General features: G+C 39.0%; 1 long non-coding RNA gene across 2 annotated transcripts; it reads left to right on the plus strand.

Annotated features, from left to right (window-relative positions):
- The first annotated feature begins 726 nt into the window (after nt 1-726).
- On the plus strand, nt 727-23,121 carry LOC138925391 (uncharacterized). Of its 2 annotated transcripts, none has more exons than XR_011441472.1 (4): nt 727-825; nt 19,512-19,656; nt 21,567-21,707; nt 21,844-23,121. It is a non-coding gene; the product is annotated as an uncharacterized lncRNA (long non-coding RNA). The 2 variants fall into 2 exon arrangements; XR_011441473.1 differs by lacking the exon at nt 727-825 and adding an exon at nt 11,039-11,307.
- Nucleotides 23,122-23,589: the final 468 nt, after the last annotated feature.

The raw sequence follows: 23,589 nt of genomic DNA on the forward strand, positions 1-23,589 counted from the left end.
ACCACGCTGAGGCAGCGTCCCACATGCCACAACTAGAAGGACCCACAACGAAGAATATACAACTATGTACTGGGGGGCTTTGGGGAGAAAAAGGAAAAAATTAAAAAAATCTTCAAAAAAAATAGACTCTACTTTTTAGAGCAGTTTTAGATTCACAGTAAAATTGAGCAAAAATTACAGAGAGTTTCCATATACCCGCTGTCGCCACACATGCACAACCTCCCCCACTACCATCATCCTCTCCAAGAGAGGCGCATTTGTTACAGTCGACGAACCTGTATCAACACGTCATCATCCTCCAGGGTCCACAGTTTATTCTAGGCTTCACTCCTGATGTTGTGCATTCTATGGGTTGGACAAACGTATAATGACATGTATGCACCATTATGGCATCATACAGAGTAGTTTCACTGCCCTAAAAACAATGTCTTTAAAAATTTCTTTTTAAAACATCATTTGCTTTTAGCATTCAAAATTGTTTAAAAGTTTGAGAGGAAGAAAAGACCATGTTTGATGACTATCAGCAGAGGGCTTCAATGGGCCCAGGATGCCCGGAACTGAGTAACACAAAGCACCTCAGACCGGACCCCATGGAGCGTTCCTGGGGAAGCCGAGCCATCTTGCAGAGTGGCGTCGGTAGCCAGCATGGAGAACCAGCTGCCTGTGCAGGAGCCAGGGTAACTCTAGTAACTGAGTTTTGATCAGAAGTCAAGGGTCACAGGGCTCAGGGAATCCGGTGAGTATTTTCTCTTTCAACGTGGACAAAGACAGGCAGCAGGAAGGGGGCCAAACTCTGAGATGGCACGTAGAGGCCAAGATTTTCTGGTAAGTACTGGCTGAAGTGGCTTGCTTAAGCCTTTTAATTAGGGGATTTAATCCCCTAGCAGGTGAAAAGGACCGAGGGCTTTTTCCATGAAGCGCTTTGCCAAATTCTAAGGTTAAGCACAGTCCGGAGGCTATTAGCCTCCTGCCAACCTAAGAATGCATTGAAATTAATGTGAGGGAATTAAAACCAAGGTTAGGTTAAGCTAAGAAATAATTAAAAACAGTTTAAGGGAATCAGGAAGTTATGTGATGTGTACCTAAGTGGATCTTTTTCATTAAGTCTTGTTTCAAATAATATAGAGATTTTTATTATTGTTAATATGCACATGTGGAGGGGTTCATGTTATTTTCGTAAGATTATGATATTATGGAAAGAAGCATACTGGAAACAGAACTCGGTGCTTAGCACTGAGAAGTTAATTATCTACCCTGATGTGAAGAACCCCTGACCTGGGGTCCCCTAAGAGGCACCATCACCACCTGGTGGCCCTTGATGATGTTGCGACTCTGCAGGCTCCGAGGAAGCTTTGACCTTCTGGAGAGCCCTTCTTGCAAATGCAAATTCTTATAATGAAAAGGATTCTCGCTGTTGCAGTGCGGTCAAAGATCTAATATTTCCTGAGCATCTACTTTACAACAGCAGCCACTGCGGGGGCTCTGTGTATTTCATCCTCCCAGCAGCCCTTCGTTTTTTGGATGAAGAAACTGAGGCATAGCAAGATTCAGTGACTTGCCCAAGGTCGGAGAGCTAGGCCCGCTGGACCTGTGGGTTAAAATCAGGTTTGCCTGACCCCAGGGAAAAAGCTCTTCCCAATGCCTACTGTCTGAATTGTGCATAAGAAAGGGTAGTGAGAGGCTTTATGATTTTTTAGGATGTGATCTAGAATTTAGACCCGTAGATAATGTGTTCATTTGGGGAGCATTTAAAAATAAATATTTTAACATTCCAGATCGAGATACTGTTGGTATTCCGTTTTGGAAAACTGGATGCGATCTTTTGCCAAGGTGGTCTGTGTACACAAGAGAAATAGGAGAAAGTTAAGTCTATGAGAACATCAAAGTCTACAAATTAAGATTTATTTACCAAGTATTTACTGAGGAACTGTTTTATTCCAGGCATGGAGATATACAAATGAATTGTGTATGATTCCTGCCTGCAAAGAACTTACAAGCTAGTTATAGACATGTAATGTCACACTTTTAAACCTCTATTCTAGCCCAGAACTCTAAATAATCTCTTGGAAACAAGGGAAAATGTTAAATAATTAACAAGTGATCCCACTCTTATTTGCCCTTCCTTCTACCTCAGAGACCCCTCATCTTCAATGTTTTTTTCTTGTTCAGCACTCAGGTTCTGATTTTAGCTCTTTTCTCTTTCTGCCCACTGTTTCCTGAAGACCTTACTAATTCCCATTGCTTCAACCACTGTCTACTTTAATAATTCCCAAATAGATATCCTGACTTTCCTCCCAAGTTGTTTCCAATGGCCTATTACACTTCTTTTTTTTTTCCTGCTTTTTCTCCCAAATCCCCCCAGTACGTAGTTGTATATTTCAGTTGTGGCATGTGGGATGCCGCCTCAGCATGGCCTGATGAGGAGTGCCATGTCTGAGCCCAGGATCTGAACTGGCAAAACCTGGGGCCGCTGAAGCAGAGTGGGCAAACTTAACCACTCAGCCATCGGGCCGACCCTTCCAATGGCCTATTACATTTCTTACTCAACAAGCTCAAAATCCCTCTATTCTCATTTCAGTTAAAATTGCTATCATTCCCTCAGTTCTCCAAGGCAGAAATCTGGGCAGCCTTTTAGATTTTCCTTACCCTTTTACTTTCACATTTAACTGGTCGCCAAGCCTAGAAAGGACACTTGCTAAACAGCTCTTAAGTCTCTCCCTTTTCAAAATTCCCACTGTTTAGTCTGAGCACATGTCACGTTTTACCTGAAATACTGCACCAGCACTCCTTGCTCCAATGTCACCCCCTCCAATTCAGCCTATTCACCTTTAGCAGAGGAACTTTCTCAAATGCACATTTGAAGTCATTATTCCCAGTAGAAACTCCTTTAATTGGCCCACCCCTCCTACAGCATAAGATGTTACGGGTAAGAGCAGGAACTTGGGAGCCAGAACACCTCGGTGGAAAGCCCTGCTCCATCCTTGAGAAGCTTACATTTATGCCAGAACCAGTTAGTTACTTAATCTCTGTGTCAGTTTCCTTGTTGTAAAATGGGAGGTGATGGTAGCATTTATTGCATAAGATTTTTGCAAGGATTAAATGAGTTAGTATTCACTATACACTTAAAACAACACATGCTACATAGCAATCTCTAAAGAAATGTTTAACTAAATAAGCTTCAAGCACGTTGCTATAATAAATAAGACCTGTAGCAACTTCTCTGATCTGTGTTCACTTTTCCAGTTGCCTTAATTCTCTCCGTGCATTTATGTTCTGGCCATATTGAACTGCAAACTCAGTGCTCTCATATACCTCCCGACCTTCGCACATTCTATATCTTCTGCATATGATTCCTTTCCCCACAATCTCTTGAAGACTACTACTTATGCTATTAAGTTCATCTGGGGGTCACCTCCTTCATGAAGACTGGAAAGCAGTTAGCTTCTTCTTTGTGCTTCTGTAGCAGTGTGTCCATCCATTACAGCACTTGCCACATTGCTAGGACTAGTAGTTTACAAGTACGTCTAACCTGCTAGAGTGTTAGGTCCCCAGGTACAGCAACAGACTTTGTTCTATCCCTTTTTCTGTATCTCCAGCACCCACCCAAGTATCAGGCCCAGATACGTGCTGCATACTTGTTTCTTATTGTTATTTGTTTTTGTTATAATATTAAAATTGGAAGGGATTTAAAACACCTAGCCTAACTTCCTTATATTGAACACGTAGAAACTGAAGACAAGGAGACAAACTTTTGCCTGAGGTCTTCTTGCTAGAGAGTCATAAAGATGGGACCAGAACCTAGTTTCCTTTCTTCTCTATCAATGCTTTCTTCTCTACATTATGCCATGGAACTCCTGTTCCTCCGCTGTCTACAGGTCTGCAAGCAGTTGTGAACCAAATGACCTATATATAGCTAATTTGCCAGCTCAATACACTTGCAGGAATTTCAAACTCTGAGACGAGACCACACTCCACCTGGTGGCAATTTACCTAAACTGCAAGTGCCTCTTCCCTAGTTTGTGACCATTCTTGGTTTCTCTGTTTTTATTGGTTCCTCTTTCTAGATTTCTTTTGCGGGTTTCTGTTCTTTTGCCTGGTTAGTAAATATCAGGGTTTCTTTGGGTTCTTGATCCTCCTTTTCTACACACATCTTTTTGGTGGTGGGGGGATTTATTTGCTCCTGAGCTTCGAATACTCTCTGCATGCTGATGACCCTGAAGTCTTCATCTCCAATGGGAGTCTCTCTCCTGAGCCCCAACCAGGGCCACCATATACGTTTGAACAGTTTGAACACTCCCCTTCCCTGGGAGGTCGTTGTCATCGTAGTCCATGCAATTGCACCCCTTGGTGTTGGGTAGTACATGAGCAGTATGCATTAGCCTTTCTTTAAGAATCTCAAACATAACGTGACCCAAACTGAACTCATTGTGCCCCTCCAAAAACTATTTGTTCTCCTGGATTCTCATATCAAGGGGTGATACATCCTTCATTCCTTTGTAATTGTTGGCTCTTGTCTTCCTGATTGCCGCCTCATCCGCTCAGTTGCCAACTCCTATGGATCGGCTACCTGATAACGCTTGTAACCATTCACTCATCGCCCTCAGCTGTCTTACCTTAGCTCAGACCTTCGGGATCCCTGACCTGCATTACTGCAGCGGCCTTCCAACTGGCCTCCCTCACTCCAGTTTTGCTCATCTTTAATCTAATCTCCACACTGTTGCAAAAATGGACTTGCTAGAATATGTATTTGATCATGTAATTTTCTCTTGAAAACCCTCTAACTGTGTCCCATTGCCTCAGGGTTAAGTTTAAATTCCTTACAGTGGCTTACAAAGTCCTTCAACACCTGGGCCTTAATTTCCCTCCCAGTTCCCTTCTTTTGCTCCCCGGTTCATTCTCTGTTTTGGAAGTAGTTCTCCTAGGGAAACGTGATCACTTTCAACCTCACAGCCTTGCTCACCACTCTTCTCAGTATATTCTCCTTCCTCCTTTTTACCTGGCTAGCCCTGATTGGTCTGTTGGCACTCAGCTGAGCCATCACCTCCGGGAAGCCCTCCTTGATGTCCCAAAGCCAGGTTAGGTGCTCTTCTGTGCTTCTGGAGGATATTTACTGGCCCCTCTGCAAAGCCTTTATCTTATTGTATGGCAAATTTAGCTGCTCATTTTCTCATCTTTCACATTAGATTTATCTTCTTTGAGGCCCAGGGCTACTTCTTGTTCACGGTTATATTCATAGCACTGAGTATCCATCCAGGCACATAGTAGGTGGTCAATAAAATTTTTTTTAAGTAAACAAATAAATGATAAGAAGAAAAGAAAACCTCATGAGTAGTTCCTTCGTGATTCCAGGTTTTCAAGTGACAGCTAATGCCAGCAGTTTTATCAGAAGGCACAAAGTATGCCGGCTGAGATCTTCCTGAGAAGCGGCAGCATCCCACGCAGGGTGGACTAGCTTGTGCCATGGCTAATGGGCTAGACAATGTAGGTTGACTTTAAGGATGGGGAAGTCCTCTACATTGAACATCTTTTTCCACATGCACACCTGAAATTCTTATGTAGAAAATTCAGTCTTTTGGCTTAAAGATTAACTTTCAGTTCAACTGAAACAGCCGCTACCCCCACTCCCATGTCCCCAGGCCTATGACCTTGAAAACAATCAATTACACTCTAATGTAAATTAGTCTCAAATATTCTTCCATGAGACAGCTATAACAGGGAGCAAGCATGAAATTAGTGGGCATACGACAGGGGAAAGAGGGACCATTTTAAAGTCAGAAGAAATGTTCAAAACTGGGAGGCTAAAGCAATAGAGACAAAGTTTGAATATTTCGTAATTTTGTCTAGATTGGCCTTTGTGTGTGCATCATTGAAAATCCACCAGCTCTACTGAATGTCCTTGGCTCTCAGACAAATCAATTCTCCTGATCCCCAAAGAGAAAAATAGAATGAGTTAGCAAGAGTGTTTAAGATGCTATGATTCTTAGTGTAAAAAAAAGCACGGAAATAGAGAATAAATTTAATCTTCTCAAAAATTGTCACTGTTAAAATGATGTATTAGAGCAAATTTAAAATTCTATAATTAAAATTAACTTTAAGGATATTAGAGATATAATGTAAATTAAAAGGTCAAAGATTTTTTTCTTTGTCAAATGTAAAATTCAGATTATCATTTTGAATAATTTCTATGGAAGTTGCTTTCGAAGTCATGGTTTTTAAAAACAGTATTTAAGTCAGCTGTGTATATAAACAATGGCGTATCAGATATTGCAGCTATTTAGGAAAGCTTCCACATTCCTAAAATAATTCTGAAAACCCAAGAAACCATTTTGTAGTATCGGCAAAGCCATGCAAAGCTTTATTCTTTATATATAGGACTTCAGCCTACTCTAGATCCCTTGAAAGATGGACTTGCTTAGGGTAAAAGTAATAATTTTTAATATCACCTTTCTATTAGTTCTAGTCTAATGCATAGGGAGGCATAATTCACTTCTGTAACAATAAGAAAGAGAGAAATATGTGTATGGATGGATGTCATCAGTAAAGGCCTTTGGCTAAATAAGGCACAATTGATTTGAAGGACATACATCTGAACGGGCCGCTGAGTGGCCCAAGGATGGAGAGGAATGCAGAACTGTCAGTGTTCACTGTAGATGGTTTCCCCCCTCCTTCCCCTCTCCCCTTCTCCCCCCTCCTTCTCCCCCCTCCTTCTCCCCCCTCCTTCTCCCCCTCCTCCTCCCTCTCTCCCCCTCTCCTTCTCCTCTTGTTGAGGGAGATAAATGATAGATGAAAATATATGTGGTAATTGGAGAGGAATGAAGTTACACGAGATGTTAGAAGAAATATAGGTGGAGGTACAATTAATTAAACTAATTAAATGGACTAAATATGCCAAAGCAAAGCATGATCAGAGGGAATGTGAAAGAAAAAGAAAACATTTGAGACAACAATAACAAAGGATGAAAAATTGAGACTTTTTTTGAACTTGAAATAAAAAAGAAGCAAAATGATCTCTGTCTACTTGCCATCTGCTTAAAGAACTGTAAGATTTGGAGTTTGGTAGAGGCAGAGGTTAGCACAATTTCATTGGTCAATATTAAGCGATTTATGCAACAAAGCCAGTAAAAAATTATGGCTGGAACATTAACCTACATCAAGCAGACAGATTTATGAAGTAGAACTTGCAATGTGGAAAAGTTGACTATTAAAAGCAGATGAAAAATATGGACCAGTACGTGTTCCACAAGGTGTAGTTTTGTTAAAAACAACAATAATAGCAACAACGTGAAACTGTTGTACCAGCCCATCTTAGTATTTTAATTTTAGTATATCTTTTCAAAGTGAAATCAAAATGCTGTCGTGTCACTTAAAACAATTGTTTGACCATAAAACAACTTTTAGAAGTTGGTTGTAAGCAGACTTCCCTGGGGAGAAGAAAAAAAATGCATCACAAACTTGAATCACGTGGTATATCATTAACCAGAGACATGTACGTATCTATTAAAAAATACATTTTGAAAAGCGTTAAATTTTGTAAAATGCATCAACCCCTCAGGCCTGGAGTTGAAGAATGAGTCACTTCAAAAGCAGGGAAGTGCTTGTGACTTAGCTTTTAACTCTTGGAGAGGGGCTTTACTCAAAATAGCCGTACAAATTTAGCAAAATTGGCACCTTCTCTTCAGAACAGTGAAGCTGCAGGATTCCTGAGAAAACTGGGCACAGCTGACGCTGAAGCTTTTAATCAATGAGTGTTGTGAAAGGCAAGAATAAAATCATTATGACCTTTCCACTTAAAATGACATCAACAGCCACTAATCATCCAAATGTAGAGATGACTATGATGTGTAGATGGAGCCTAGCTGCCAGCCTGGTTTGTTGCTTAAGTGTTTGGAGAAAGAACGTAAAACATCACAGGGTGATATGAAGCTCATCCGTGCCTGCCTCACCTCCCTGCCTCACAGCTCCCTCCTGTCCCATCTCCCACAGCTTCAAGACTGTGTGGAACACAGTAGTCTTGACTTTCCTTACAAGATTAGCCTCCTAAAAGCAATGACTTAATTATAATCAGGTCACCAAAATCACTATTCTCCCAGGTACCCAGACTTCCATTTCTGAGTCTTCTTAATATCTTCTTCGATCTCATCTCTCACATCTTGAAGTCATTGTGCTTTCAGGTTCTTTTCAGAAATGTCTGAGCTTCGTTTCTTCCCTTCTAAGTCTAAAGCCACGCCAGTGTGAGACCTGATTATCTCATGCCTAGAACTCTAAAATCGCTTCCTGGATGCACTGTACTGTGACAATAAAAGTATCCCCATAAATTTAAAGTGTTTTCATTACACTTGGTGATAAGTCTATAAGTGCTAACAATTTTTCATGCACTAAATTATCTATAAAATTATTAGTTGGATTAAATTGAACAAAAGCATATAAATGTATTATAAAATTTGATAATTATTAAATATAAAATGTAAAGTCTGTTGAAAATGCATCTGTTATTGAGATGGATGGAGCTGGCTTTTTCCTCAACCAGTTTATGAATCTACAGATGAATATTATTTATCATTAGAACGTGACAGAGTTCAACTTCAAATTTCTCTCTCTCTTTCTCTCCCCTCTCCTCCTCTTCCCTCTCTTCTCACCTTTTTACTCCCTCCCCCTCCCTGCCTTCCTTTCTGTCTTAACCTAGGCGTAGGTACTCAGAAAACTGGATGACAAAAGTTGGTGGGAATGGAAGGAGTCTTGATGTAGGAATATCACTTAATTATTTGAAGTTCTTCTAAGTTGCATGTGAAAAGAATATAGTAATCTATAACAAAAATATTTTTAATTATTTAGCAGCCGATAATTTCATAATGACCACTTAGTTTTGTATAAGGCAAAAATCGGAAAACATCTGATTTGCAAACAGATTTGTTACCTAACCATTAAAATCACTTAATTTCTCAATATCTGGAAGTGTATTAAAAAGACTCTAATAGGGGCCGGCCCCATGGCTGAGTGGTTAAGTTAGCGTGCTCTGCTTCGGTGGCCCAAGGTTTTCCCGATTCAGATCCTGGACACAGACGTGGCACTGCTCATCAGGCCATGCTGAGGCAGTCCTGCATGCCACAACTAGAAGGACCCACAATTAAAAATATACAACTATGTACTGTAGGGCTTTGGGGAGAAAAAGGGAAAAGAAAATCTTAAAAAAAAAAAAGACTCTAGTAGATCAGCTATTATTCCTATTAATCTTTAACTTACAGGTCCCTTGTTTCTGGAGCTAAGGTTACATGAAACTGGGGTAAAAAATAACCCCGTAAAATTGGACTTTTGTACTTTAGGAATTTATCCGTCATTTCTGGACACAGATCTATATACGAATACCAAATTTAAATTATCTAGGAAGTCATCAAAAATTCTTTAAAAGTTGTGGTACTTGAGTATTATTATATATAAATGAATTTTAATTTTATTTCATGATGAAAAATGATTTTTTATAACTATATATTTGACAGAATTGGAACAGATTTAAATCTTTAAAAGATGAACCAATCCTAATTCAGTGAAGCTGGTTTTCTAGAATTTAAGATATTGTATCCTAGAATTCATTTCAGAAACATTTCGTCTCACATCTGCATATAAGGAGATGGTCTGGCTTTTAGACTGCACCTTTATATTTTTGTAAAAATTGACCCAAAAAACTGCTTGGCCACTATTAATTGTAGGGCATATAAATGATGTATTAAATTATAAGATGCATCAAGTTAAGAGATGAATGAAATATTATTGTTAAGTGCATGATTTATGGTAGAAATCTATAACATAACCTGTTTATTTTGATCTTCAGACCCAAAGCACACGGAATAAATGAACATAGTCAAAGGCAGGCAAGTGGGAGGTTTGGGCCAAGTTAAAAATGAACTTTGTGCCCGAGTATTTACAGTATCTAATGTTTTGGCAAAGTTTAATAAAAATGTTTCTTGTACCTGGGTGAATTATATAGGAAAATATAAGACATTAACTTACCTATCACCCATATATCCCATATTTACTCAAAGATATACTGTCATTTTATAGAAATAATCATGGGAATTTTGGCCTCTTCTGGAATCCTTCAAAATATGCAACTGAGACCCTCTGGCCTGGGTTCCCTTCAGCAGCAGAGCCTGAGACAGGAGCTTGCATGCAGGTGGCTTATTTTGAGAAGTGACCCCAAGGGATAGAAGTGGGAGATACGAAGCGTTGAAAGAGGGAAGGAGGAAAAGCCAGTCCAAGGGTCTGTTGTGGAGCTGGGTCACCACCGTGGGCAACTGCAGCTCAATCCTGCTAAGGACCCTTTGAGGAGTCGTGTGAAATATGCCTCAAAATTGTCCACCCAGAGGATATATTAGAGGAGAGTTTATCTCTGGCTCTTGTTCCTATTGGTCAAGGGTCACATCATGGAATATTAACTATCTATCTCCCTTCCAGGTTTGTGCATGTGTCAAAGGTGGGTGTCCCACATGGAAGCAAAGGAGAGGCCCTGGGACAGAAAGTGAGAGATATGAGGTGTCGCTGAGGTTACACCAGTGTGTGCAGCTCATTGGCGAGAGTGCACAAGTGGGCCTAGAGGATGGGCGATGGGGCACAAGAAGTGTCTGGTTGACATCTTGGCACCAAATGCTGTTATTACTCAGAAAGGTGAAAATACAGAGAGGCTGGATTTGTAGCAAATTGGTCTCCCAGCATATTTGTTGTTTTATTTTGTTTTGCAAATAATTGCTAATCTAAGAAACATAGGTGAGGCCTAGGAATCTTGTCATGTGTTGTCACCCAGGTGGAATAAGGTGACATTCTTTCAATTTTTACCCACGTTCTTTGCTTTGCTTTCCCATGACCTCCCTCAGAAGTGCTAGATCCTTTGACACTAATTAGAGGGCAGAAGAAGTGAGACTTAAAAGAAAATTGGCTTCACTTCTGACTCCCCATTCTACCATATAATGAATGTCATGATCAAAGGCAGCCTCGCCTACACCAACGTGTAGGAATTTTCCTGTTCTTTGGCAGTCTGGAAGTTTTTACACCATAGTTCAATTCACAATGGGTTAGAGGTAAAACTTTTATTCCTGATGTGGGAACCCTGCAATGCAGGGTCACTGTGAATGGGGAGGCCAGGAAAGGAGAACCAGCATAACCTTCCCCAGGCGCTCAAGCAAGTCAGCTTTAGAACAAAACACAGATGGAAGTTTAGGATATGGAATTTGATTTCCTTACAACTCTCCATGTCTGTGTACACCTCAGCAAATTTGTCTTTTCCAAGGATTCTCTCACCTTAGTTGCCTATCTGAGGTACGTAACATTATTGCCTGCCTTGCTGTTGCTTCCTGGAGAAAACCCTGCATCCAATACCTAGAGGGGTTTGGTCCGACTTTAGTCCATTGCCAGCAGTGAGCTCTCATGGGGAGCTGGGCTGGGGAGAAGATTTCTGAAGGGTGGAGGTGATTTTCTTTATAAATCTTAGTGTTCTGGAATTGGTGAGTGAATAAAAGCAGATATCCTTGTCTTTATGCTGAACGGTATGGCATTTGAATGCTTGTTCAGATTCTTTCTTGGAACTAGTTTCTCAAGCAATCACAGGAGGTTATTCACCAAAGTCAATGAAACTGAAATGTTCTTTGTCAGCAGGAGAATATGACTAGATGTGCTCCCATTATATCTATTGGAAGCGTTTCTCCTGATCCTCAAAATGTATTATTACATTTCAGATGACATTAAGAGAGGAGTCTTTAGTCACGGAATTCTAGTAGGAGGGGAAAAAAGTAGTTTTGATTATTTTCTTTATTATTGTTGTTAAAATGTGAATTGTGCCCTTCAGTTGATGAATTCTCATTGAAGCTTCAATGGAAGGGGAAGATGAAATAACATAAATGATAGCTATAATTAATTTTATACTAAGCTTCCTTGATGAAATTAATATTGTCAGATGGAAATGTAATTTAAGCAAAATATGCTTATATGCTCATGTAAGCTGAGTTACACATTTGGACTTTAAGAAAAAAATCACTCTTGCATTTCGTAGAATCGCTTACAAAATGATTTAGCTTAATTGTTTGTACAGCTTTCTAGACATTATAGCTCTTTAAAGGAAATAAGGGCACATGAGGTGAAGAGGCAAAAGACAAAGGGTCATTTTAAATATGGTTCTATTATTTTGGGAAAAAATCATAATAATGCAGGATACTTCTAATTCCCAAAGGAACTATGTTTTTAACATATATAAATATACTCTGGCAGTAGTTTTGCATTCATAAAAAAGGAAAAATTCTGGCAATTTAAAACAATTTAAAACTAAACTGAAATAAATTATATTGATTTGCTAAGTAAACTTTAAAACATACTGACCTAAAAGGTCAGCAAATGTTAGTGGAAAGTATACATGTCAATATCTGTTGCATGCCTGAATTCTTTGCCTTTATATGACATTTCAAGCAATTTTCATAACTGGTCAGGAAAAGTAGAAAGTAAGAAACACCAAGACAGCTCACTGATTTCGGATAAAATCTTCGATGTTCTCAAAAAAAATACCCGTAAGCATCATAAACTGACATTGATTACTATTCAGAAATCAGCATCTGAAACTTGTTTCTTAATAGGAACCCAAGTATTATGTAACATATAATGAAAATTTGAAATATCAGTCAATGGTGAATATTTCTCCCCTAAAGAATCTATTCCCGGTAGACAGTCAATACAATACTTACTCAATTAGCTAATTACAATAATTAAGGGCTCATACACGGGAATATAGAAACGCCGATTGATGTGCCGGAAGAGAGGGTGGCGTACTGGTAAAGTCAGCATTCTTCTCTCTCCTTGCATATAAGAATACGTGATCATGATCTACTTTACTTCCTCCAGAACAAATTGAATCTGTACAGCTGTGTTAAAGATATGGTATATTTATGAGAACGTAAAGACCTCGTAAGTGAGGTTGCCCTAGTCTTTGTGATTAAATGCCTGGGCTGTAAGTCTTTCTCTTCACCATTACAATGTACTTTCCACATATAGCGTAGTATAGATGTGTCAAGCAACACTTGGTCCTTCTTCTCCTACGGCCATATAGGTTGGTTGTAAAATCTCAGGCAGCAAGCGCCAGTAGGAGGAAGCAAAGAAACTAGCGTTTATTTAGGGTTTACCCCATGTGGCAAGCACTGTGTAGCTACTTTCCATGTGGGGCCTCATATTGTTCTTTCAACCTCCTGAGAAGTGGATATTATTTCCATTTTACACGAGGAAGATAAGGCTCAGACAGATTACACAATTAAAACATAGTAGAATTAATTTTCAAACCAGGTTTTATGTTATCTCAGTAATGATTTCTTGCATCTGAGATTGCAATGATTTCCTCTTCTTTTTTGTTACTGATCTTTGCCTTCTAGCCTTGCTGGATCTCTAACACTTCCAATTCATGATTTCCCAAGCCACATTAATTACTTTCCTTTTCAAATCTGCTCCTTTCCTGAATCCATCCTTCCAAGATGGAAACCTTAACTATACTCCTCCCCGATCCTTCTCATCCATTTTGTGTAAACACTCTTTAAGTCCATCAGTATCTTGCTAAATACATCTTGAATCCAGTCCCTTCACATCTTGGATGAAGCACCTAGGTGACAGGTTATTGTATTCTTTTCAACAAAGTAGTTTAAGTCATTCTAGGTTGACATCTGCCTCATAAACTCAATAAACTCTAATGTAGCTAATTAGAGGCCTATTACCTAGCAGGGACATCTCTGTTGCCAAGCCTCTAGGTGGCACCCCAAGTCTTGAGGCATTTAAGAAAAGACAGCCCAACTTTATTACAGATACTATTTGGGTGACCTGAGACAAGTACTCCCTTCCTAAAGCATTGCTTCTCAAAAGGGAATTTAGCTGAAACATGTATCTGAGAATCTCCTGGTGTGCAGATTCTTGGGCCACTGCCCCAACCCCACTATTCTCACCTAATAAGTGCAGGAAATAGAAACCTCTCTAGGTATTTTAAACATGAAGAAATTTAACACAGGGGTTTAAGGGCTTACAAAATCATTAAAAGAGGTATAGGCTATAGGCTGGGACCCCAGAATGATATAGAACTGACCCATAGGAGAGCTGCTGCTTTTGAGGCTGCCACGGGACATATGAGTTCAATTCGTCCCTCTTGGTGTGACCCAAGTTCAAGAAGTTACTGTTGCCACCATGGTCACTGTTGTAATGGCCTCTTGACACCCAAGAAGCTGGGAAGTGGGCACCTGTGGCTGTGAGTCATGGATCAGAAAGCCGGAATCAAGAATCCACTACTGAGCCAGCTGCCACCACAACTCCATGTCAACACCAGGAAGCTGGAATGGCCCTACAGAAAAACTGTTACTACAACCTTGCTTGCCAAAAGCAACAACCAAGACGGGCGGGGAAACTCCCTGTGCTTCTCTTGCCCTCCCAAATCTTGTGTAAGTCCTTCTAACAGGCTAAGCCTCATTCACACCCAGAAATCTAGTGGTTTTTAGCCCTCTAACCTGTGCACCTAGAAGGAGGCTGGGAGGGCAGTTGAGAAAGCCAATCTATAGTACCCGGCACGCAGTGATTACCAGTTTCAGAGGTATCTTTATATGGCCTTCCCTACATTATATGTGTAGAATATAACTTATATATAAAAGTATGTTTAAACATATTGTATTGTGACTTGTCTTTTTAAACTTTTTTTTCAAAATATGTCTTAGAGATCTTTCTTTATCAGTATGTGTGGATGTAACCCATTATTTTTTTTAAACAATGCCTGACAGGTGCATATAGATTATTTCCAGGTTTTGCCAGAGCAGAAACTGCTGCAGTAACATGGCTGGACCTACATCTTGGTGCACATGTATGAGTGATTTTATAGCATAGACTTCTAGAATTCAGAAGCTATCCATATTTAAAATTTTGGTATTGTCAAATTGCAAGAGCAAAAATATCGTAGTAAAGTATCTTCCTATGAGTAATTTAGGAGGTTCTTGCTATGACCATACCCTTGCCAATACTGGATATTTATTTTTTGCCACTCTGAAGGGTGAAAAGTGATATTTCATTGTTTAATCTACATTTGTGGATTATGAGTGAGGTTCTCTCTTTTTGTGTTTGTTGGATATTTGTAGTTCTATGAATAGCCAGTTCATATGCTTTACCCAGTTAAAAAATTGAATTGTCATTTTTCTGTTCATTTAAGGAAACTTTTCATATTAAAAATAATATTCCTTTGTCTATAAATGGTTTCAAATATTTCTCACAAACTGTCACTTATCTTGTAACTTTGCTTTATGGTATCCTTTTTTATTTTGTACAGAAAGTTTATGTTGTTGTATGATTAAATCTGTCCATCTTTTTCTTTATAGCTTCTGTATTTTGAGTTGTATTAGGAAGGCCTTGCGTATCCCAAGATTATTGAAATATCCTACGCTATTTCTTTTTGTACGCTGTAATAAGGCTGTCAAACTCAAAGTTTAGGGCACAGTCCTCCAAGACTGCCGTCACTTTAGGTGCTAGCTGCAAGTTTGGGGGTCTCCAGGGCCACCCTCACTTCTGACCAACTGGCCACAAATTCAGAGGTTCCAGGTTTGATAATTCACTAGAAAGACTCACCCAACTCACTGAAAGAGCTATCCTTATGATTCCAGTTTTATTATAGCCAAAGGATGCAAATCAGGACCGGCCGAAACAAGAACTGCATAGGTGGAGTCTGGAAGGGGTCCTAATGCAAAGCTTTCAGTCATCTTCTCCGTGTGGAGTCCTGGATGGTGTTACCTCTTTTCAGCTATGATGTGTGCCAACTCTCTTGTTATTGCTAACCAGGGGAGTTCACCCAAGCTTCTACATGGAAAGTTTCTACTGGGGTTTCCTCATGTAGGCATGATTGATTGAATATGGGCCAAGTGGTTGAACTCAATTTCCAACCCCTTCCGCTTTGAGGGATCAGGCTGTGTCTCAAAGCATCAATCCTTTAATCACATGGTTGGTCCTTCTGGTGTGGCCAGTCCCCATCTTGAGTTATCTCCTTAGTGCAAACCATCCACCATGAATCACTTGTTAACACAAATTAGGTGTGGTGTGAGGGGCCCCTCATGAACAACAAGGATACTACAAGCACTGGAAAAATCCCAAGTGGTTACCTCCATTCTCTCCAAGAGCTGGAACAAAGACCAGACTTCATTTTGGGTAAAGTTTATTCTTTACCACAGGGATGTTTTATAATTTAAACAATTTTTAGATTTTTAATATTTTTGGAAGGATATTTTTATGGCTGGTGTGACATTCAACTTTTCCAAATGAGTAGCTAGTTGTCTCCACACCACTTGAGTATTCTATTATTTCCCATTATTTTGAAATGCCATCTTTATCATAGACTAAATTTTCATATATATGGCTCTGTTTCTGGATCTCTATTCTGGTTCATTTATTTGTTTTCTGTACCTGCCTCAATATCACACTGTTTGAAGTACTATAACTTTATAATATTTTTTTAATAGTAAGCTTTGATAACTAGTAGGTCAAATTTGACTTAATTACTCTTTTTCCAAAATATCTTGGCTCTTATTGTACATTTTCTTTTACAGAAAAAGTATAATTCTGTCAGATACCACAAATAAATCTCAATGGGATTTTAATTGGGATTATGCTGACTTTATGAATTGCTTTAAGGAAGTTGGTATCATTAGAGTACGGAAATTTTTCACTCAGGATGACGGCATGCTACTCTATTTACTCAGTTCCTTTTTAAAATGCCCTTCAGTAAAGTATTATTTCCTGTCTGTACTTCTTGAATGCTTTTAAAGATAATTTCCAGGCATATTGCTGCTTCGTATGCTATTGTGACCAGATTTTTTTTTCTGTTCCTGTTTCTAATTGATTATTGCCTTTGTATAGGAAAGCTATGGGTTTATGTCTTAAATCTAGTGCATTATTAAATTACATTTATTAGTTTTAATAGTCGTTCAGTTAATTATTTTAGATATTTTTAGATAGATAATTATATCATCTGCATAATGATCCTATTGTCTTCCCATGAATAAATATTGGACGATGGGGGTGCAGCAAATAACGTGAAATAGAAGTATTGCTAGCAGGCACCACCGTTCAGCTCATAATTTTAATGTGAATGCTTCCAATATTTCACTTTTAAGTGAGACATCTGTGATATATTTCTATATTATAATCTTTGTCAATTTTAGTAAGTTGCTTCTATTTCTAGCATACTGTAAGTTTTAATCAGAAATAAGTGCTTCATTTACAAAGTGCTTTTGGAATTTAGCAAGATCATTTTATGTTATTTCATTTGTAATATGTTATTGTGGTGAATTACATGAATACACTTCCTAATATTAAATCATTTTTCTATTCCTTAGTTAAACATAGTTAAATCATATATAGTACTGTTTAATACACTCTAGAACTTAATTTGTTAAAGTTATATTTAGGATTTTCATAAGTTGTTTTGACCAATAGAATTGTTTGGGATTCTCTTCACCTGGAATTGGCATCAGAATTATGCTGTCCTCAGGGAGTGAGGTTGGAAAACTTTCCATACTTTTCTATGCTTTGGAACAATTTAAATAATATGGGAATTACAGGTTTTTTAAAGTTGGTAGAAATCACTTGTAAAGCCAGCCAAGATTTATGCATTTTGCAGGAATAGAAATTTGGCCTACTTTTACATTTCTTCTCTGTTGTTGAATCATTGAGCTTTAAGGTTCTTTTTGAGTTGTTAGTCATTTGTATTTTCTCTAAAAATTGTCTTCTATGTAAATTTTCAAATTTTTTGTATATACTTGTGTATTTCTTTTTGTTATTTCAAAAATTTCTCTATATCTATACCTATTTATCCTTTCTCATTCTTATTCTTTTTCTAATTTGTATTTTCTTTCTTTGTTTTGTGAGGAAGATTGGCCCCGAGCTAACGTCTGTCTTGCTCTTTTTGCTTGAGGAAGATTGTTGCTGAGCTAACATCTGTGCTGCTCTTCCTCTATTTTATGTGCGACGCTGCCACAGCGTGACTTGACGAGTAGTGCTAGATCCATCCCAGGGATCTGAACCTGCAAACGCTGGGCCCCCAAAGCAGAATTCACAAACTTAACCAATATGCCACTGGCCAGCCTCTGTATTTTCTTTCTTTTTTCTTTAATAATGTGAATATATTTGTAAAAGGCATATGTAGCTGATCTTTTCAAAAAACCAGCTTTTGTTTTTTTTTGATCAAGTTTACTTTAAAAAATATTCTTTGTCATTAATTTATCTCTTTACTATTAATTTCTTCATTTTACTTTTTTTTAGGGTTATTTTGTGATTCTCTTTCTAACTTCTAAGACTGAATATTTAATTTATTTTCAACTTATTTTATTTTCTAAGGAATTCATTTAAATGTATACATTTTCCTCTTTGTCCACATCCTACATATTTGGATCTGCAGTGCTTTTATTTTGTTAATTTCTAAATAAATTGCAGTTCAGTATTGATTTCCTCTTTAAGAATTATTTAGATCTGATTTACAGGTAATTGAGCTTGTTAATTTTTAATTTTATTGCATTGTGATCAGAAAAATATGGCTCGTATGATTCATGTGATTTCTTTTTGAGTAGAATTTATTTATATTTTCTTTGTGGACTAATAACCTTTTAAAAGTATAGTAAGAACATTTAATATGAGATCTACCGTTTTAACAGATTTTTGAGTGTGTAATACAGTATTGCTAAATATAGGCACAATGTTGTACAGCAGATCTCGAGAACTTACTTGTCTTGTATAACTGAAACTTATTCCCATTGAATAGCAGCTTTCCATTTCCTCCTTCCCCCAGCCCCAGGCAACCACCATTCTACTCTCTGCTTCCATGCATTCAACTATTCTTGATACCCCTTGTAAGTGGAATCATGCAGTATTTGTCCTTCTGTGATTGGCTTATTTCACTTAGCATAACGTTCTCCAGGTTCATCCATGTTGTTGCATATTGCAGGATTTCCTTCTTTTTAATGCTGAATAACATCCCATTGTATGTATTTAACAAGTTTTCTTTATCCATTCACCTATCAATGGATTTTTATGTTGTTTCCACGTGTTAGCTATTGGGAACAATGCTACAATGACTATAGGAGTGCAAATACCTCTTTGAGATCCTGACTTCAGACTACTGTATTTTTAAGTTTTGTAAATGGTTATGGGTCTTTTGAAGAGTAACTGGAAGATGAAAAACAGAGATGGGGAAAATTGTATGTAGAGAAGTTTTGAGGGGCGATAAGGAGCTCAGTTTTGGACGTTTGTGTTTGAGATAGCTCTTAAACATTCAGATGGAGCTGCCAAGTAAGCAGTTAGATGTACAAGTCTGGAGAATAGTTTTGAAATCCGGACTGGAGATACAAATTTGGGAGTCATTAGCTTATAAATGGCATTTAAAGCCATAAGATTGAATGAGTTCACTAAGGGTGTGGATGTAGGTAGACAGAGAAGGCAAGAGGATCAAGGATTCAGCCCTGAGTTTCTCCAACATTAAGGAGTTGGAGGGAAAACAGGGGAGCCAAGCAGAGACATCGAGAGAAGAGGAAAACCAAGAAACTGTGATGCTCTAGGAGCCTAATGAAGAAAGGTTACTAAGAAAGAAGAAGAAATCAATTGCTACAAATGCTGCTGATGGCTCAGGTACGAAGAGGACTGAATATTGACTGCTGGCTTTTAGCAGTGAGGGGGTCACTGGGACCTTGACAAAAGTATGCCTTTCTTCACACTTCGCCCCTGCCTAGATGCACTGCTACTTACCTCTGTATCTAAATTACACTTACCCAGGAGTTGGTAAATGTGTTAGCCGGCTCGGGATGCCATGATAAAATTCCACAGACTGGGTGGCTTAAACAAGAGAAATGTAATTTCTCACGGTACTGGAGGCTGGAAGTCCAAGGTCAATATTCTGGCCAATTTAGTTTCTAGTGAAGGCTCACTTCCTGGCTTGTAGATGGCCACCTTCTCACTATGTCCTGACGTGGCCTTTCCTCTGTGTGTGTGCGTGTGTGTGTGTGTAGGAGTGTTAATAGCGAGGTGGGGTAATGTTGGGGGGGAGGTGGAATGTTCTCTGGTGTCTCTTCTTACAAGGACCTTAATCCTATCAGATCAAGACCTCATTTAACCTTAATGACTTCCTTAGAGGTCCCATCTCTAAATACAGCCACACTGGGAGGTTAGAGCTTCAACATATCAGTTTTAGGGGGACAGAAACATTCAGTTCATAAAGGTAATCTACAGTTATGGGTTAAATCTGGCTCACTGCCTGTTTTTGTAAATAAAGTTTTATTGGGACCCAGCCATGCTCATTAGTTTATGTGTTGTCTTGGCTACTTTCACACTACAGTGGCCAAATTGAATGGCTGCAACAGAGACTACGTGACCCACAAAGCCTAAAGTATTTACTATCTGACCCTTTACAGAAAATTTGCTGACCCCTGTACTTAGCCTGGCATTCATCTCAGTTCCTTTGAGACTACGTTGATCATTCTTCTGAACTCCTGTGGAACTAGTTATTTTCTGATACACTCATCTCACTCTTCTAATCCATTATCATGTGTTGTCATTTTTTAGGTGGGGGCGTCTTCCTCCCCAGTTTGATTAAAACCTCTTCAAAGGCAGAACTCTGTGCTATTTTTCTTTGTTTCCACCACAGTCTTATGCACACACACATACAAAAGATGTAAAATAAATATTCATTAATTCATTTATGTTATATACTTGCAGATTTCACTGCTTGCTCTGCCCATAACTTCTTCTAGAAAACTTGCCCCACCCACAGCTTCTGGAAAGGCCAAGATTAAGTGCCATGTGATTATTGCCCTGGTCAGCTTGAGAGTTTGCATTAAGACACTGAGTGGATGCCGTTGCCATCCTATCAGACCTCAGACAAACAAGAGCGGCCTCTTCTGGGAGCTATGCACCAACCTCCCTCACCTTGGTCCCTTGCCCTTCTCCTGAGAGCATTCCCCCAATAAATCCTTTGAACAGGAATGCCTCATTTCAGGCTCTGCTTTTAGGGAACCCCACTTAAGAGCTAAGACAAGGGCCTTTAACTCAGACCACGACTTCAGGGACGTTCATGTCTCAAGCAATTTCCAAGTCGGAATCAAATCTCCAGAATAATATTCTACTGTGTTAGACAGGGAGGAATTCTTGCTAGCGTCCTCTCATTGAAGGACAATGGAGAAGGGAAATCCTCCCAGTGGGCAGAGTCTTTCTCTTATATCAAACTTAAAGCAGTTCACTAGCCTGCTAAGGAAGTGTCAATAAGCTGAAGTAGTTGGTGTTTGCTGAACCTGTCCTATAACTTACCATAATGTGATCATCTCACCTCCAATGCCAGTAAGGGGCCCCAATGCTACAAGATGTGAGTCTGTGTCTGGGGAGATGGGGTGATGAGGCAGAATTTCTACTATTGGCTAATGTGTGTGCTTTAACCTGATGTCATCTCATAGACCGTTTTCTTTTTTTCTTCTATCTAATTTTTGTTTGTGTCCTGTTTTTCCTCTGTTAAGATATATTTGGAAGTGACGATTAAATTTACTGTTTAGTCCCTAGGTTGCAAAATTGTGAGATCGAGCTAGAGGAGGAAAAGGCTTCATTTGGAGAAAAATATCTCCGAGGCATCATGTTGGGACAGAGTAGCCAGGTGTGATGTGATGTGACTTTGGATTGTCCCTTGTCGGGTTGAGGTAAATGTGATTACGGCTTTAATGTGGATAATCAGAATATGTTAGGTGTGCGCACACACCTTTAAAATTGCATATGTGAGGGCCGGGGGATGTGCCAGATAAATTTGATTGACTGCATTGCTTTGTCCCTTTCTAGAAAACCTACTGTGCTTACAGCTACTGGTTGGAACAGCCCTGCCTAATACATGACACTCTCCTCATCCATTCCCCGTTGTGGCTAACTAAACCAGGGATGGGCTCTCAGTCAAGACCAGCTGATCCTGTGACCAGTGACCAGATTCCCTCCTGAGAACTGGAATTAAGAAAAAGAGACTGTTGTTGATGGTTGGTTCTGAGCCTTGAAGCTTTAAGTTCATGTAGACTCAGGGATTGAAGAGGACGATATTGGGCCATCTGCAAGGAAACGAGACCCGCTTGGAGAGAGAAAGATGAAGATGCTAAGAAAGGATGAAGTGATAATAACGATAAGAGATGGTAAAGAAGGTGCAGAGACACCATGAAAGAAAGAGACAGAAAGGAAAAAAAGATCAGAGAGAAGAAAAGACTTCCCAGAGTGACTAAGACTCACCTTTGTGCCTCACATTTCAAATTCCTATCTTCCGTCCCCATGAGACACATGTTTTACTCTGGCACCCAACTCAAATAACAAGTACCAACTCTGCTCTCTAGAAGCTTATAATATAGAAGAGATACCCCTCAGATGAGCTATCATATACTGAAGATTGAGGCATTAAATGCAGGACGATAAATACAGATAAAACATAATAATGCATTAAAAATAATATTCTATTTTACTTGCTGCCCTTAGAAAGTGTGAGATTTGCTCACATTCTCTGGATAAGCCTCTTTTACTTTCTTGATCCAGCATGAGAGAATTTATGTTCCATGTAACGAAAAGAGCCTTGGCTACAATAAGTCAATTAATGAGAGACGTTTTCTAAAGCTTGGCGGAACAGACTCATCAGGATTCTAGATCCTTAGGGAGTAGGATCAGAATCCACAGTGACCCTATTAATTTGGATGAGAAACTGGAAAAATGGACACTGAAAGGTGGTGTTAATATGCAGGGGAAATAAAAACAACCTTTCAAAAAATAGCAGGAAGGCAAACTAGGGGCTGGATCTGGGCCAGCCGTGGTTTAAAAAGTAAAATTAGTTCAGTGATAAACGTAAGCAGAACATATTGACACTGGAAAAAATGTTCCCTTTATACTTGACATTGTCAAATTCTAACCAATAAAATATAGTAGTGCATAGTTGCCTATGGCACCCTTCTAAAAAATTTGATTTCTGTTTTCTAGAGTCTTATAGGCTAAAAGAGACAATGTTCAGATTGACTTCTACATAAAGAAGACATGAAGAGTTTAATGTGGAAGTTTAAGTACAAATAAAGTGTTATAATACTTTATAAAAAATGTCCTGTTAACTTTTAAAAGCACTTTCAATATCTGCCATGTTTTTTTGTTTTGTTTTGCTTTGTTTTTTTGAAGAAGATTAGTCCTGAGCTAACATCTGTTGCCAATCCTCCTCTTTTTGTCGAGGAAGATTGGCCCTGAACTAACATCTGTGTCCAACTTCTTCTATTTTATGTGTGGGATGCCTGCCACAGCATGGCTTAATAAGCAGTGCGTAGGTGTGTGCCCGGGATCTGAACCAGTAAGGCCTGGGCCACTGAAGGAGAGCACATGAACTTAACTGCTAGGCCACCGGGCCTACCCTATCTCCCTTGCTTTTAATGACAACCAATGTAGACTTTGGAGAAAGAGCTGGGTTCAGAATCTGACTGTGTTGCTCACCTGCTGGAAGCCCACAGACAAGCCATTTAGCCGCTTTGATTCTTAGTTTCTTGATTTGAAAAGTGGGGATGATAGTCACCATCTTGC

The sequence above is a fragment of the Equus caballus genome, chromosome 8 (genome assembly GCF_041296265.1).
Source record: "Equus caballus isolate H_3958 breed thoroughbred chromosome 8, TB-T2T, whole genome shotgun sequence".
In the NCBI taxonomy this organism is placed as follows: domain Eukaryota; kingdom Metazoa; phylum Chordata; class Mammalia; order Perissodactyla; family Equidae; genus Equus; species Equus caballus.